The sequence below is a fragment of the Dermacentor albipictus genome, chromosome 2 (assembly GCF_038994185.2).
Source record: "Dermacentor albipictus isolate Rhodes 1998 colony chromosome 2, USDA_Dalb.pri_finalv2, whole genome shotgun sequence".
Classification (NCBI taxonomy): domain Eukaryota; kingdom Metazoa; phylum Arthropoda; class Arachnida; order Ixodida; family Ixodidae; genus Dermacentor; species Dermacentor albipictus.
The window spans coordinates 189,838,190-189,855,172 of NC_091822.1; the positions used below are offsets into that span (position 1 = coordinate 189,838,190).

Below are 16,983 nucleotides of genomic sequence, written 5' to 3' on the forward strand. Positions count from 1 at the left end.
CGGTGTCACCAGAAATTTCGGAAGCAGAGAAGTATTCCCGTTTTGTCTTGGACAGGTTGAAAACTGTCCCTCCTGTACGGCGTTGACCACATGGGGATACGTGGGAGGGGGAAACCATAAGGAGAAGCAGTGTATATTAGGTGTTATACTCTTTCTTTATTATGTGCCGAAGCTCATTTATGACTTGTCACCTCTCTGTGCGTGTATTACTATATGAGTGTTTATTCCTCATTTGTTCACCTGCCCATCGCAGACTGCATCGCGGTTGCTTGTGTGTGTTTGCGACTCTGTTTAGGAACTCATTGTGGCGCGACTTGCCTGTGCCTTTTATGTCTACATGTTCGTATGTGTATAGGACTATGTGCTATAGATCTTTGGCCCTATGACGTTGTTTCTTTTTCTTTTTGTACTGCATATATATTTATGAATTATATTGCTGTTTCTGCTATGCAAAAAGCAGTAGCCATCACCATTACACGTTGTCTTCATCTATTTCTTTTATTTGCATCTAAATAAAAAAAAACATATTGGCCTTTTCACCCTATGTAATTCCCGACAGAAGTATCACAACAAAGTCCTTGTAATACAGAAAAACAAAGCGTCCGCCAGCACCTCGAGTGATTTTCTTGAGTTTCCTGATGTAAAGTAACTCGCCTCATTGCACTTTGCATTAAAGTAAGCAATGAGCTATCATGCTAGCGTGGGCGGGTGTATATTTGATATTTCTCACGCGAACGCACTTGGGGCCAGTCTAGACGCAGATTTGTCCGCTGGCATTGGGCTGCTATAACAACAGAGATGTGTTTACACAGCACGCTTGTACTCTAAAAAATATGCGCCAACGCCAACGAGGATGGTTCGGTCACACGGATTTGCATTCTGTCGAGCCGTGATCACCCTTCGGCCTGGGAACCTTTGTGATAAATAGTCGGTCAACGCAGTCAACGCAGCTTCCCAACGCGAGCAATGACAAACTAAATAAAAGGGAACAATAAAACAGTTCTCATTTCGCTATCGTTAATCTCGTTCGGTGCGAAGACGACCGTGGGAAGTGAGAAGACACCTTCGCAGCTTTGACCTCTGACTTCCGTGCATGCGCCCTCTGCAGGCGCGGCCGTGGATGCCCACACAATCGATCAGTTTAAACGTTGTTTAACGCAAATCGCCGTTTGTTAGAAATTCAGCTGTCTATAGAGCTGACTACAGTTCGGCATGCTGCTCCGAACCACGCGTTTTCCCTTTCGCCTCCATGCAGATTCAGCATTTTAATCGTGCTCGAAGAAGCGTCACCTGCGGTGTCGTTCACTAGTGTTCGTATACAGAACATATACCTTAAGCACTTCCCTCGTGAAACGAGTGTCGCCTCAAGTATGTGCGCTTGTGTGCTTTGTGTGCATGCCCACACGTGGCCTATGTAGTACCCTTCATCCTTCTCCTCTTGTGCATGCAGCACGCCGCGAAGCAGGCCTCTCTCTCTCCTCTTATACTGAGGGTGAGTGCGACGGCCGCTACGCTGTATACAAGTGCCGCTGCTTTGGACTCTGAAAGTCGAAAGCACGAGTAGCTGTAAAACGGCACATTGAACTAACTGGAAGCACAAGCGTAGGACTGAAATGTGTTGTCTCGTGCGCAATGAAATCTGGTACAGCGCTTATACAGGGTGTCCCAGCTAACTTTAGCCAGAGTTTAAAAATATGCAGATGCCACGTAGCTGGACGGAACAAAGATAATGTTGATTGCCGTCGCTTTCAGATACTCAAACTACTTTTTTCATTCCGCCTATTTAGATTATTAGTCTTAATTAATTAATCAACGTCTCAAATATTATAATTAGATGAAAAGCATCAATGAGAAAATTGTAGAGCGACATGAAAAAATCCCGATACAGCTTTCTGTTCCTCAATACGTACTACATAAAAGGGTTTTTGCGAGCGTGAAAGAAGCCCGCAAACACACGCAAATTGCCTCGAGCGGCTAGTCGCGCGGCATCACTCATGGCGCCGCAATGCGCCATGAGTGATGTAAATAACTCGAAAAATACTGATTGACATGATGTCACACTTAAGTGCGAGTTTGAAAACAACAAAAACAAAAAACAAAAAATAATCAAGTTTGAACTCGCGCGCAGTCAATACAACGTCAAAGGTCAATTAAAATGAGTTTAAAATGCGTATAACCATCTATCTCGAACTTCGAAGCCGTCTGCGATTCATCAATGCTAAACAACCCTGACTCGCTGTGCTTTAGCTTAGTCACTTTGTATCGCAAAACTACGCGGGCATTCGGGCTCAGTGTCTTTCGTTCTACTGCCGGACGGATCAGCGTCCCATGTGCTGCACGCAAGGCGTCGAGCCGCGGGGGGACGACGCCAGCGGAGTCGCGGTGGAAAGGCAAGCGCGCATCCGGAAGCGCTCGACCCTTGGCGGTCGCGCTCCTGATCGATCACTCGGCATTGCGGCTGCGGGGCCGCCCGGACTCGGTGGCGCGGGAGTGCGTATACGACAAGTCCGCGCGCGGAGCTGTTCCAAGGATGCGGACGTCGGCGATATCCGCGCATCGCCGCGCGCCGGATTAGCCGCGTCGTCGCGACATTCGTTGCTCTCGGCTCGCTGAACACGCAGCCGTGCTGCTGCTGGCACCCCCCGTTGTTCCTCTTGAACGGCGCGCCCGGTAACGTCTTTTCAATGTTGCTAGCTGGTTTCTCCTTCTTTCTTCTTTTCTTTTTTCCCCACATAGAAGCGACAGTAGAGTGAGACCCTGCAAGCCGAGAATGAAAGCCAGGAAAGTTAACGAGACTGACCAGTTTACTATCTACGAGAGCGGAGGGACAGGGGGTGTGAAATAGAGAGAGAGAAAAATATTATGTAGATCCAGCGCTCATTTTGAATTTTCACGACGTGGTTGTCTTAACAGTGTAAAACTGTTCATTTTTTGTAACGCGCTTTCCATCATAGCGATAACGTGCCTGCCCAGCAAGACAGCATGACGCGGAGACCACGTGATCCGCGCGACCGAGGATTACACTGTCTTCGGGAGGCCCTACTTTTTCTCCTGCCATCTCCGGGATCGACCTATTGCGCTATATATATCGTCAGACCGCGCACACCTTACTCGGCGCGCGAAGCCGACCGAGCAGATGCGACAAAGCCCAGGAATTAAGGCGCGGGAAGCTTCGTTTTATTAAAAGAATTATGCGCTCGAAGTCGTGCATTTGTTGCAGCGAGGATATTTAGGTACCGTTCGTTGTTTCACTGGGAAATTCCGCAAGGAAGAGAGCCGATCACTGGCACAGCTTTAGTGGTACAGTAAACCTATTCTGTATAATCCTGCGGGTGAGCTGCTCGGTAACACAGCAGCAGCAGCCACGGTCCGCTAAGTTCAGGATGGTTCGTCCAGAAAGCTTCACCTTGACATCAAGCACGTGCACTGGACAAAGCACGGCGTCTTTACTGTCGAGCACTCAAGTACGAGGGCGAATCAGAAAGTCGCACACTAAGAAAAAAAAGAGTACCTCTTACTCTTTTCGGAGAGTCTGGATTCGCCACGTATACGACACACTTTGTGGGAGACACCCGAACTCTCTTTCGGCAGAGAGTCCCGAGACTATCCGTGCTCAATACAAGGTGTTTGCGTGACTCCGCACACAATAGTCATGCACACTCTGTTGTAATAGTCGCCTATACCCTCTCAAAAGGGTTACAAGACTAGTGCTGAGGGAGTCCGTTAACAATTCTAAATGAGTCGAACGACTCAAGATAAAAGGGTGACATGACCACTGCTGAAGGATTCGGTCAACTCTTCTTGACGAGTCTGATGACTCCAGCAGTGTGTGTCAAGTTACCCTTAGTGCGTGGTGCAGGACTCTTGTAAATGGAGTAAAATAACTAATCCATGTAAGTCGTTTGACTCTCGGATGGCAGTGTCGAGCCGCTTTTCAAAATGTGTCACCAACTTTTGCTGTAATTACACATGACTATGGCTAGTTCTCAAGATGGCTACTGTGAAAAGACAACATATAAGAAAGAACCCATAGCAAACTTGCCAAAAAGGACGTGGCAGGTTAGCAACAAAATGTTAACATTTCATCACCCTTTGTTGTCTTCTGGAAAATTCAAATGTATTAGTCAGCACAGAATCGCCATGAAAGCAAGACAGTTCTCATTACCATTAAACTGGAATCAATAGCCAACCAAGCAAAACAGTCTTAAATAAACATCCAATATGTAGCCTGCAGGTGCATATGCATGACACTGCAACGCAACTCAGAACCATAATGAGACCCCAAAATATTATGTAACTCATGTAGAAGTTCAATTCAGCACTGCACAGGTCTCTAATGTCAAAACATTTATAAGTTAAACCTATTTCACTGTTCTTCGAGACGTTTTTATTTAGAACTTACGATTTAACATTTTAAGCAAGTAAGCTACACAACAAATAAAGAAGGCCGCACTTATGTACAAAGGAGACCCAGATAATCAAGTGCAATAAAAACAATATTCCAACTTAGATTACATAATCTATGCGTTATACTATGCTTGCTGAAAACAACTGGTTGGCAATTGATAATCCAATCTAACAGTAAGAACAGCTGTCTTACCTTATGGTACTCTTGTTGGCACTTTTCCCCCACAACTTGTGTGTGTTAGCGTCAGTTGAAAATTGATCTGAAAAATACCACATTAAAAAGTTGTTCATCAATTTTATTGTCATACAACATGCAACAGTGTATAAAAGCTTCACAACAGATAATATTACAAAAATAAATAGAGCAAAATTTATACTAATTGTTTATTTATGTTGACAAACATACTTTTTAAGACGAAGTATAATAGCTGACAGACAATTTCGCAGATTGCAATAACCACTAATACAAAACTTGCCATAATGCAAACACGCTGACAAAATATGTAGCACAGGTAGCTGTATTTTGTTACGGCAAAGATAGCACATGAATAATGAGGACAAGGGAGTTAGCAGAACACAAACTATACCCAGCTGCATGCATGCAGCTGTAACAATACACATGGTGCACCGAGGTCCAAAAGAAACAAAGAGGAAAATGTGAGGAAGGCTTCTTTTACTCATCACAAGCTATCCTGTAAGAGCAGACAGATTATGCACTGGCTGTAATGTACCCTCAGCACATACGTAAATAAGTTAGATTAGATGCCACATTTACAAATCACTCATACAATGTTCTTGTGATAGTCCTTATTCCGATTTTTAACTTGGAAAGCATGACTGAGTTATGTAATGCTTCCCTACACTTTCGCACATATGCAGAAAGAAGTGTTGCTATAAACACGGGAGATCATGGAAGGATGACTGACACATACTTCTTTTAATTCTTTTGTCTTGGTCTTTATGATTATCTACCACAGTAGTCTTTTGTAGAGTGAAACACATTCAGATAATAAATACACTGTGGGCAACAAAGTGTGAATACCTGTTCTTGATTTCTACCTTTCTCAAGTGTCCCACTAAGGTAAGATTGGTGCAAAAAATTGTCTTCCCAATGTATGCGTTCCCACAAAACAGGAGCAGATGATAAGCCACATTAATGGTGCGTGAAATAAAACATCTGTTCTTAACTTTCTGTTCTTAACTTACCACTGCCATTGCAATCTGGTGCGATTTTCTGCTTTGTTGTGTACTCTAGCACAGGTGCTACGCAGTTCACTTGGTGCCCAAAGCAACTCTCACACTATAGCAGGATGTCAATTTTGTTTTTCAAATTCTAAGCGAAACTCAGGTTATGGGGGACAATTGTAAACTTATAGTTTTGCTTTGTATCATCATAATGTTGTAGAGCAGGGTAGAAAGCAAGAACAGATATTTATAATTTGGGGTCCCATTGTGCATTGCATGGATATGTTTCAATGAATGATAAAACTACTTGGTAGATAAGAGAATTAACTTCGAAGTCTACCATATCAGTAACTGGAAATTTTATGTGTAATTGAAATTTTGTGATTCCCAGTGATGAAGAAACAGTTTTGATAATATGTGTCAAGGCAACTGAGTCACTCATGCTCACAAAGGAAACAAAATAAAAACAACCAAGATTGCAACAAGTTCCAACTTGCAACCAAAAGTGAGACACCTCACATGACTGACTTATGTATTTACTGAGCATGATTTACATCTAGCGCATAATCTGCTTGTACAAGATGACGAACAATTAGTTACTGTTGCTTTCTCTCTGGGGCATTTGGCTCTTCTGAACACATGCACATTGTGTGGCAAAGCTGCGTGGATGTAGCTGGGCACAGCTGTTATTCAGCATCAGTCTGTTCTTATGGTCCTGTACTATTATCATTGTAATTTATAATTAGCAAATAGCCTAACTATTGGGTTTATCAGCTCCATTTTAAACAAAACATACTGATAGATTTCCCTGTTGATCGCTAACAAAGTGATGGGTAAATCATTTCAGATTTCAAGAAACAGCTGTGGAACAGAACAAATGCTGAAGACAGAAAATCTACAATGACCAGTACCTTCTTTATTAAATGCCATGTACTAGCTTTTTCTGCAATGAATACCATTATAACCAAAAATTGTAGCCTGAAAAAATAATTGGGAAATATTTACAAAAGTGACAGAGATTAGAACTGCATGTTAATTACATATGTCTTCTTAAACAAGATCACAATAATTGAAGTTTCATTAATTTTAGCAAAACACTGACATCCCATTATTGAAGCTAGTCAGTGCTGAAGGTATTGTTAGTTTGTAGGAGTCCTCAGACTAGCAGCTCTGAAATATTTGTCACCATACTTGGTGGAACATGCTTTGCTCTTTCGGATATTACTTTGCCAAAAAGCCTTCTGTAATCCTTGTAGGGCAATTCTGTGTGGAAAAGAAATCTATTTGATCATTACTTTTTGGGTATATGTATCTCAGAACTGGTGCTAGTCTGAGTTCTTACAAAGTAGACGTTATTGAGTACTGTAATTCTAATGCCTGCCACAGCTAAAATTTATGTTAGTGAAAATTGTCGCACTGTCATGAAGCAGTTATGTTCAATAATTAGTGGCAGTCACCGGTGAAACACTCAGTACAAAACACAAATATATGGAGTCAAAATTTAAATGTCCAACAAAGTCACGTCTCAAGTCTACATTTCACAGAACTGTCTTTTTTTCTGTTAGTGTGCCAATACCAATCGCAAATTCACAAACATTTTAGTATTGCACTTCTGGTAAATGCAGGAAAATTCACCGTCTTTAACAGAAGCCCTTGGGAAGACAGCCCATATTTGCTTCGACAAGAGGACTTGCCTTAAGCTTTGCGTCGCTATGTTGTAGGTCACTGTAGCAAGGGGAACGTTTTGCTGGTTGAATATTACTCGAAATATTTTTATTATTTGTACTAGAGGTTTCAAAAGAGAGCCAATTGTAGAGTTCTTCATGCAGATTTCATATATTCCATTAGTTTTTGTTTAGCTGCTTCGTGAGTTATGTCCTATACAACGGCGAAATACATAGTGATATTTGCGGGCACTTTCTTGTGTATTAAATTTTCACAAAAAAGCAGTGTGCTGCAGCTAACTCAGCTCCCTGTAGACTGCCAGGTGCCGATATCTATTCAAACAGCACGTAAAGTTACTAGAAGTATGCAAGATTAGTAGGCAGGCAGGCAGGCCTGCTACTAAAATTATTGAGAATACTTCAATAATTTTTTCTCACAATAGCATGAGAATAACCTCGTGCTTTATAATTGTCCTTTACAAATTAAATTTGGCATACATACTCTTCAAGATAAGCAGAATACCAGTATCTAATTGAAATTGCAATCTAAAAATTATTTAAAGTGGCCTAATATTTTTTGCATAATTCCAGTAATTGTACAAGCTGTTTGGATAGGTATCGCCACTTTGCGGTATACACCTAGCTAAATAAGATACAGCATGAAACCATTTGCGAAACTTTTACACACAAGTGCCCATAAAAATATATTGCCACTATGTAGGACATAACTAAACACCAGCTACACAAAAACCAATGACAATTCAAATCTACATAAAACTGCCTATGAATAGCAGTACATTCAAATTTCTAGTACAAATTAAAAATGTTGTTTCGAGGAGCATTTCCCCTTAATAAGTGGGTGTCAGTGTTTCTACCAAAGGGTTACAAAACTCCTTGAGGCATACCATAGGGAGTTTTATAAATAGCACACACATGCATCTGTCTAAAAAGTCCCATGCCCTGCTTGCATTCCTTAGACATTTTTCTGCATTCTGTTGTATGACACCATTTGCATCCCTTAACACTGAGGGCGCAAAACCGAAAAACAGCCTATTAATACACTTAATTTTTAGCCTGTAAAGGGGTTGTATGCGAATGGGGGCAGCCAACTCTAGCATGAGAATAAACAAATATTTGTTCTCGCATTAATGAAACCAGTCAAAATATAATCTCGCAAATCTGGAAATGAATGCACAAAGAACCTTGCTGATTGTTACATTAGTGTCCCGAACAAGATCTTTTGATGTTTATAATTCCTAGTTTTATTCACTTTCCTCTAGTAACTGGGCTTTGACCTAGAATACTCAGTGTAGGAGACTAACCCAGGCCTGGAAGCCAATATTTAAATCTGAAATAGACATTCATCCCCCGACCACATGGCACTGCTACGTCATCAGAAGAAACATGCATCCATGGACATATAGTCTGTAAAATTATTTTTACATGATCTGTAGCGTTACTCTTGCACTAACAAATTCTGAAAATTAGGAAATACATCTGCTATTTAAAGCACTGCTGCAAACCCGTGTGTTTGAGAAATGCAATACTCAAAAGGTGTAATACAACCAATGTGTGCATGAAACCTATGCTGCCTTTGACATTCGTCAGTGTGGCAAATAAGCACTGAGAAATGCCAAGGGTATCATAGCTTTCATGTCTCAAACCTTGTATGCGAGTACCAGTATCTTTGCAGTGAAAGAAGTCACATTATTGCCAGACTTATGAGGGGAACCAATGTTTCTCTAGTTCAATAGTTTCTTTCTTGTGCTCCTATATCCTTGAGTTTTTAAAAAATAATGGGTGCTTGAAATAAGTACTCTATATTGCTCTTAAATTTATCCTGCACCAGAGCCCGTGTTATGTTGCATTTTTTGAACACATTGCAGTGCTGTAGATTATCAAAGGAAGAAAAAATGCCGTAAGTTCGTATTTTAGCCTTCCGTACAACAAGAATTAATAACCTATCAATTACATCCACAAGTACGAAAGAACTACGAGAAACGGGGCTTAAAGGCAGGTATACATTAGAATAGCAGGGGCTGATGGTGAGAATTCTAAGAGAAAGGAACTATTAAAAACTAGATACTAAAGACACATATCAATTATAACAGAAATATTTACAATGAATTTGAAGAGACAAATAGAATGTCTGTTCAAATCACTCCACCCCAACATTCATCCATGGTTCGATAAGTGATCACAGCCGGTGATGCTGTTTGGATAGATGGTAGGTGAGGCACAGCTGTGAAATAGGTAGCACATGTAGAGGGGTCACCAAAGGTTGCACGCTGGTTGCAGAGCAGGTTGCCTTGATCTCCGGACTCCCTCGACCCTGATGCGTTGAGCCTGGTTATACGTCGTTCGCAAGAGGCCTGGCCCGAGTGTGCGGCATCGCTTGGGTAAAATTTCGAGGCAACCTGAAAAACACAGTTTCATATATTAGCACCAAAATATTCTGTACCATAGGGCAAATCTGAAGTTTACCATCTGCACACAGCAGATGATGAAAACAGACAGAAGTCACCAGACTCAAGGTATATAAATGTGCAAAAGTGGAAATGAATGTGAAGAGCTGCTTATAGGATGGAATCCTTCAATTTGTCTTTTGTGGATCAATAATAGTATCTTAACATAAAGTCAAGTGTACATGACCCTCCCTATTTGTGTAAGTAGGCTATTCCATGCCAGCTGTTCCAACCTGGCACACAACCACTTGGAATTTCTTCTTGAAAACTGAGGGCCTTTCATTATAGAAAAAATCTCAATTTCACACAATACTTGAAGCAAAAAAAAATTTTTACTGCCATAAACATTATGTCAAATTTCGTGTAATGCACCAAAGTATGCATCATAAAATGGCAGCCAGAAATTTGGTTATTTCATTAAGAGGGCCAAATTTTTAACAACGAAGAGAGGCCTTACACCAAAAACTTGACTGCTTATTAGCCACTGCTCAGTTTATTATGGCTGATTAAAAATGGACAAAATGGCTTATTAACTTTATTTTCACAAAAGTGACCTACAGCAAAAGCTGCAAATTTATGCAATCCATGTGTTTAGGACTTGTGCTGTGTGCAAGAATGGTATCAGAAAGATACATTATGCAGCAGTGCAGAGAGGAGGATGAACTTGGAAAAGAAGACAGTTTTGGTGTACGTTTATCGGCCTGCTTATCATTGAGGCAGCCCTAGTAAATTTATGCCAAATACCATGTATGAGCGTACATTGTATTCTTTTTAAATTGGTAAAGCTTTATCAAAGTAGTTTTTGTGTTAAGCAAAAAAAAATTGTGCAAGTGGTCTCTTGCAGTTTGAAAATTTACATCGCATTTCGTCTAATACACATAGCCTCTTGGCGGCTAAGACAAAATGCATGGACTTGAGCATCCCTGCACAGATAGCAGGGAGTCTAAACTACTTCGAAGTTACGTCTTTCATTGCTGAGTGACAAGCCATTTCACTCAAAAAGATGTCACTTAATTACAGGTATTTACCTGAATCTTTCTGTCCGCTGTCAGCCTGCTGGCATCATCACTAAGGCTGCCAACTCCCTAGTGGACATAGTCGGGACATGGTGGCAGCAGGATGCAGTGGAAGAAGCCGCCAAAGGCTCCCAACTACCTAGTGGATGTAGTCAGGACAGGGTGGTGGGAGGACACAGGGGTAGGAGCCGCCAGAGTGTACCTGCAACAAATTTGCACAAATGTTCTTAGTCCTACCATGACATGATTTACAATAAAACTGAGCTGTCTGTGTAACATGGCTACCAATACAAATAAAGGTAAACAGTTAGGCCCTACGACACAACTAGAAGCCCAACAAAAAAGAAACGGTACTTATGTTTATGAAAATCCAAACAATGAAACAAAAAATGTGTAACCGGTTTGTGCATGGAAGCTCGGTTGAAACCTGAGCTCATACCATCAAGTGATCTGCTAGACAACTGCAAGCCTGCCACCTAAATATGTCATTGTAAATTATTTTTACATGCATTATGTTAAGCTGCATTAATACAAGTTCAAAATCTCTTAATATAAGTAAATCACCAAGCTAATTCAATTAACGAATTCCAGTGGTCGTTAATGCAACAAAGTGCAAGCTTGGAATAAAGCTGGCTAAACTGGGCAGTGAAAAATAACAATGTGGTTCTCTACATCTTGTTTTCCTGGCTTTCGCTTTAGCGCTGGAATATACAAGAATTTTGACATTCCTCATATTTCACCCTGCTAATTTTTATGCCATAATGCATAATACTTCAGCAAGAGGAATAATGCTTTCTTTCAACCGTAAATAGTGATAGAACAAGAAAATTCATTGGAGCCAACGTTTTGAGAAGAAAAATCTCCTTCTCTTTGTCGAAATATTGGCTCCAGCGGTCCTTGTTCTACGGCTCTTCATCAGTTCAAGTCTCTTGTCCTCCTGTGTACCTCTGTACTTTCAATGTTATGTCAATGAAACTGTAATAACGGATCATTAGTAAATGTAGCTGATGAGGAACTTGGGCTTGTTGGTAGATAACGACAGAGTAACTGCGCAACATAAAGATACGGACAAAGGAGGCTTGTGTGTGTTGTCTCCTCCAGCCATGTCCCCCCTTTGGGTGATTACTCTGTCTCAATGTAAAACTGTTGCCCTTTGCACAATAATAGTAAAATGCATAAAGACAGGAAAGTGGACACAAAAATTACAACAAATAGCATCATATGCTAATGAGATATGCAAAAGTGCCTGCTACGATTTGTCTCACCCATAACGTGCTGGTAAGATGGTGACTTCTGGCTGTTGCCATTTCTTGAATACCTAAAATAAAATACATTTCAAAATTATAAAAATATACAGGACAACAGCAGTAGCCGAGGACATAATGCATTGCTTAGTACAAGAAGGTAAACTAATCTCCGATACACGGCAGACGAAATTTCCTTTAAGTTAGTAGAAAAATACAACACACTTCATTTCATTCAATACTGTCAGCGTTTCTTGCTACAAGAAAAAAGGTATTTCTGCATGGAAGCAGCTAAATAATAAATGGCCTTCTACTTTTACAAAATATGTTGCAGCGACTAAGCCAACTACAGCTGTATATACTTAAAATTGCTGTATGCACATTACAATAGCCAAGACAGGATAAACTTGGGTTCATATGCAGCTCACTGGAAGGTACAACTTTGCAATCAACTCATTTCTGCTGGGCAAATATACGCACTAACATAAAACTACACATAAAAGGACCTTTTTTTTTCATAAACCACCGGACTCAATATAAAAAATCCAGTAGCAATAGTACAATTTTACCACATAACACAGCCAGGTTTTGTAAGCGTAGTAGGATTTACTATATAAATGTTGCAGCATATTCATGCTTTTAAATTTTTACAACCGTGAAAATAAAGATTACGTAAAAATAATACATTATATATAGGCTTAGATTGTGAGCTAATGTGTTTTCTACTTACAGCCAAATGCACAAAAAGTTTGTTCTCTTTCAGCGCTTTGAAAGCGCAGTGTCTGTTCGCTTGTGCAAGCAGCCGCTTAACCGCTCTTAAAATATCTGTGCTGCCACATCGCCTGACACTGCCATACAGCGTTGTAGCGCTTTTATTATTCGCGGCAATATACCTAAAGCGCTAGTAAATCTTCAGAATGCACAAGCTGCCCTTTCGATTACCTGTCTTCGCCACGCGAAAGTCACACTGGTGCTAGTATTGTATATACACTTCAAGTTACGCAGTACTTGATATTCTACGGATTTTTCGATGCGACAGGCCACTCGTCACTAGAGTCGTTAAGAACGGTGTTTATCCTGAGGCTTCCGTCTGCCAGTAGTATTTCCGCATACATACGCGCACGCATGCCTAAGAAACGTCTGTGAACTGCCAAGAGAAACATGGCGCAAAATGTAGCCGTACCGGAAGGGCCGAGTACGCGCCGTTTGTAAACTCGGAACAAAAGCTGATATGCTTACCTGAGACGTTAAGAGAAATATGGCACAGGTCACAGGTCCCCGCTGGTAGTGGTTCGTATGCATCTGGTCGTCTCTGTCCGTTGCGATCTCCCATATCACAATGAAAGATGCAGTGCAAACCGCAGCACTTCGGGCGCTTGTTACGGTCCGGCGAGCGCACTTGCTCGATGTCGGCAAAGACGAAATCGGCGAAACGCTGCTGCTGGCGGCGGTCCCCTGGTCGCAATCACACAGCACGGACAGAAGCTCCCACCGTAACTTGCCGCAACGCTTGGTTGCAGTCTCCCCTAGCGCAGCGATTTCAGAACCACTCAACGACACGAGCGTGAGGCAGCGCAACTTGAAAATGGCGTCATGCTATTGACGGCTTCGGCTCTGGATCATTTTGTAGCTGCACAACTGAGCAAAACAGTTGCGCTAGTTTCGGTTTTGTTTCCTCGCGTTGAAATAAAAACTGTTTTGCTCACTGATAATTTTACGTCACTTAAGTAATGTTTACGAATGAAACAGCCATGAATTTAACACGCGTCTTGAAATACCCGCTACGTTCACTTGGCAGAAGCAAACTTTTCTCGTCCGAGTGTGGTTGTGTTTTAAATACCTATCGCTGGGCTGTCGGAGCGTGCTCGAAGTCTGAAGACGCGGCGTAATTGTCCTTAATTTTCTTAGCTATAACGGTGCGGCTGCCCTTGATTTCTGTGGAGTGCAGTTTGCTCTGATGTAAGGTAGAACTACAAAGCCGCCCATGTTACTGAATGATCTAGTGCACCTGAAGCTGCCAGAACTCCGGTATTTCCTCCACAAGTTCTTGCGACTGTGTGCCGCTCTCACCAAATGCGAGCGTGTAGTCATTTGGCGGAGATTTAGCAACACATTTTCTAGAACTATCGTTCACCGCTCTATCACGACATGGCAGCAGCGTGGTTGGTCCTTAGTAAAATTTTCTATGTATTGCGAATTTTGCGATAGCAATTATATGGACACAACCGCCGAAATATATCTGTCGGTGTTGCCGTGAGCTTACGTATAAAGTGCGATAAGATCCTATCCTGCGCCGTTAGCTGTGCGCGTTAAAGGAAGTGTGCGAGGGCGAGCCGAGATGTATAGTGCCTGGATGGGTGCCCCAAGTATCTATAGGTGGTCACTTGATAAAACGCGCGCAAGCCGGGGAAAGGAGGCGCTGGTTTAGCACGCTTCTCCTCTGGCCGTTGCTCTAGCCCGGTCTGGCGCCACTCTCGCTCTGTCTTGGAGATAATTCCCGATGGGTGCAAAGTGGGGAGGGGGGGGGGGGAGAGGGGAAAGGCGCTTCTATATCGCCGTTTCAAGTTTCGGGGACGCTTTGAAGGACGAGGCAGCAGAAGCGTTCTGTCCGCTCTGTTCGCGCCCTTCATCACGCGGACGCTGTGGCAGCGAGTGTTCGCGGTCATTGAGTGAAATCTGTTCATGTTTGCACGTGCGCGCGTGACCCCGTGCTTGCTAATTTACGGAGTAAGCGATTGTTTACTGCAGTTTATTCAGGCGATGAAGCTACGAACCTTGGTTCGTGCAGTTGTTCGTGCAGTGGTTCATGCAGCATTGGGGGGGAAACTGCTACATTTTTGTTTTTAAATTTCTGGGGGGTTCAAAAGCAGTGCTGCGTACGCTAGTGTTTGTTTCTGGTCGCGGAACACAACGCACTGCGGTAGCCCAGTGGCTTTGGTGTTGCGCTGCTGAGCTCGAGGTCACGGGTCCAATCACAACCGCAGCAGTCGCATTCCAATGGGGGCAGAATGCGAAAACGCGCGTATATTGTGCATTCCGTGCACGGTAAATAACCCGAGCTGCTGAAAATAAATCTGCAGTTTTCAATTACCGTGCGCCCCATAACAAGATCTTGATTTTGGAACCTAAATCCTCAAAATTTAACTTTACGTAGCGCAATTACATTTACAATCGACACTGTTGAGTGCGCCTACTGAACTTGTTATCTCGTTGCTGTGCTCTCTTTAGTAGCCAATGCTATATTTTTTAGATTTACTTATGGTCAGAATCCATTGTGACAAATCCGGGTCTTCCTTAGCATAGGAAGCCAGCTATCGCTTAAGCGTGTGATATATCAACAAACATGTTCAAGGAAAATCGATATTTAGAGTTCGATGTAATTGCAGAACATGACAAGCTTGACGAAAGAATGATACACCACATGTCGGTAACATGTCGGTAACATCATTTCAGCATCAAACAAAACCCTCGGTTTTCTAAAACGTCACCTTCGTCTTGCCCCACCACATGTTAAATTGCTCGCGTATAAATCACTTATAAGACCCAAATTAGAATATGCATGCCCCATCTGGAGCCCACTTCAAGCATATCTGATCACCGCATTGGAAGCTGTGCAGAATCGTGCTGCCCGATTCATTCATTCCTCATACTCATATGACGTCAGTGTTTCATCCTTGAAAGCTACATCCGGACTGTCACCCCTCTCTTTTCGTCGTCGCATTGCTAGCCTCACCCTTTATCACAAATTCTTTTGTTCTCCTCTCAATCAAGCACCGTATATCGCCGCCTCATCACGCATATCTCACCGCACCAGTCATCCCCTTCAAGTTGCCCGCCCATTATCACGTACTACTACGTTTTCAGCCTTGTTATTTCTTCGAGCAGCCACGGACTGGAACGGCCTACCCCATGACATCGTCGCCATCGCTTCAACACCTGCTTTTCAAGAACGCGTAACAGATAATAATAATAATATTTGGGGTTTTACGTGCCAAAACCACTTTCTGATTATGAGGCACGCCGTAGTGGAGGACTCCGGAAATTTTGACCACCTGGGGTTCTTTAACGTGCAACGCGTAACAGATCACCTTCAATGTTAGATCACCATCGCTGTTTGTTTTCCTCACTACAAATGTAATCCCACCCCTTATGTAACACCCCCTGAAATGGGGGCCTTTAAGGAATGAAACTGAACTGAACTGAACTGATTACAACCAGGACAGGAACCCGAGGGCTTGCCTAAAACAGAAGACGTTATCTGGTATTTCTTCTCCTGCATTTTAATCTTTCTCTCGCCAGACTCATCTCGAATATCAGAGGAGTCGCAATCTTGCACGACGACTCTTCGCGTCCTATTAAGAGTCAAACGACCCACACACAAATGTTGACTCTTGTTTTGTGACTCTACCCGCGCGAAAATGGGTCTTCGTAAGAAAAAAGAGAGTCAAGTTGCTGTGACTCACTTTTTACTCTCTTTTTTCTTAGAGTGCGCTGCCCCTATATTTTATTAGCCAAAATAAGGTACATACGGGTAATTACGTATACACGTACTATTCTACGTACCTTATACTATTTTTCCACGTAGTCCCCGAGCCGGTTCAGACATTTGTCCCACCGCAGCACCGAACTTGAGAGAAATGTCGCCAGTCAGCGACGCACGCGGCCTCCCCGAACGCTCATTGTCATGAAAGTCTTCACGGCAGTTTTGTGAACTCACAACACCACCACCTCCCACTTCTCAAAGCGAGACACCTTTCCCCATACGTGGGCTGCATTTCCCTATAGATTTCGATGGGTGTTCGTGCTTCGCTCCGTAGAAAACTAATCACACTTCGTTGTTCGTACGCCGAGGAACGGGTGAAGCACAACCACCACCTTCAACAATTGACAGCAGCGCCGCGCCGTGGAGCTACTGCCAGATAAGGCGAGGCCGGTCGAAGAAAGGTCCGCCGCTGGGAATGCATATGTTGACTTAGCATTTACAGCCGTAATTTTGGCTAAA

At 42.6% G+C, this 16,983-nt stretch overlaps 1 long non-coding RNA gene across 1 annotated transcript; it reads right to left on the reverse strand.

Annotated features, from left to right (window-relative positions):
- Positions 1–4,686: 4,686 nt before the first annotated feature.
- Positions 4,687–14,446, reverse strand: LOC135919581 (uncharacterized). The gene is made up of 4 exons (XR_010570007.2): positions 13,221–14,446; positions 12,003–12,055; positions 10,750–10,939; positions 4,687–9,673 (listed from the first exon to the last, which is right to left on the reverse strand). It is a non-coding gene; the product is annotated as an uncharacterized lncRNA (long non-coding RNA).
- Positions 14,447–16,983: the final 2,537 nt, after the last annotated feature.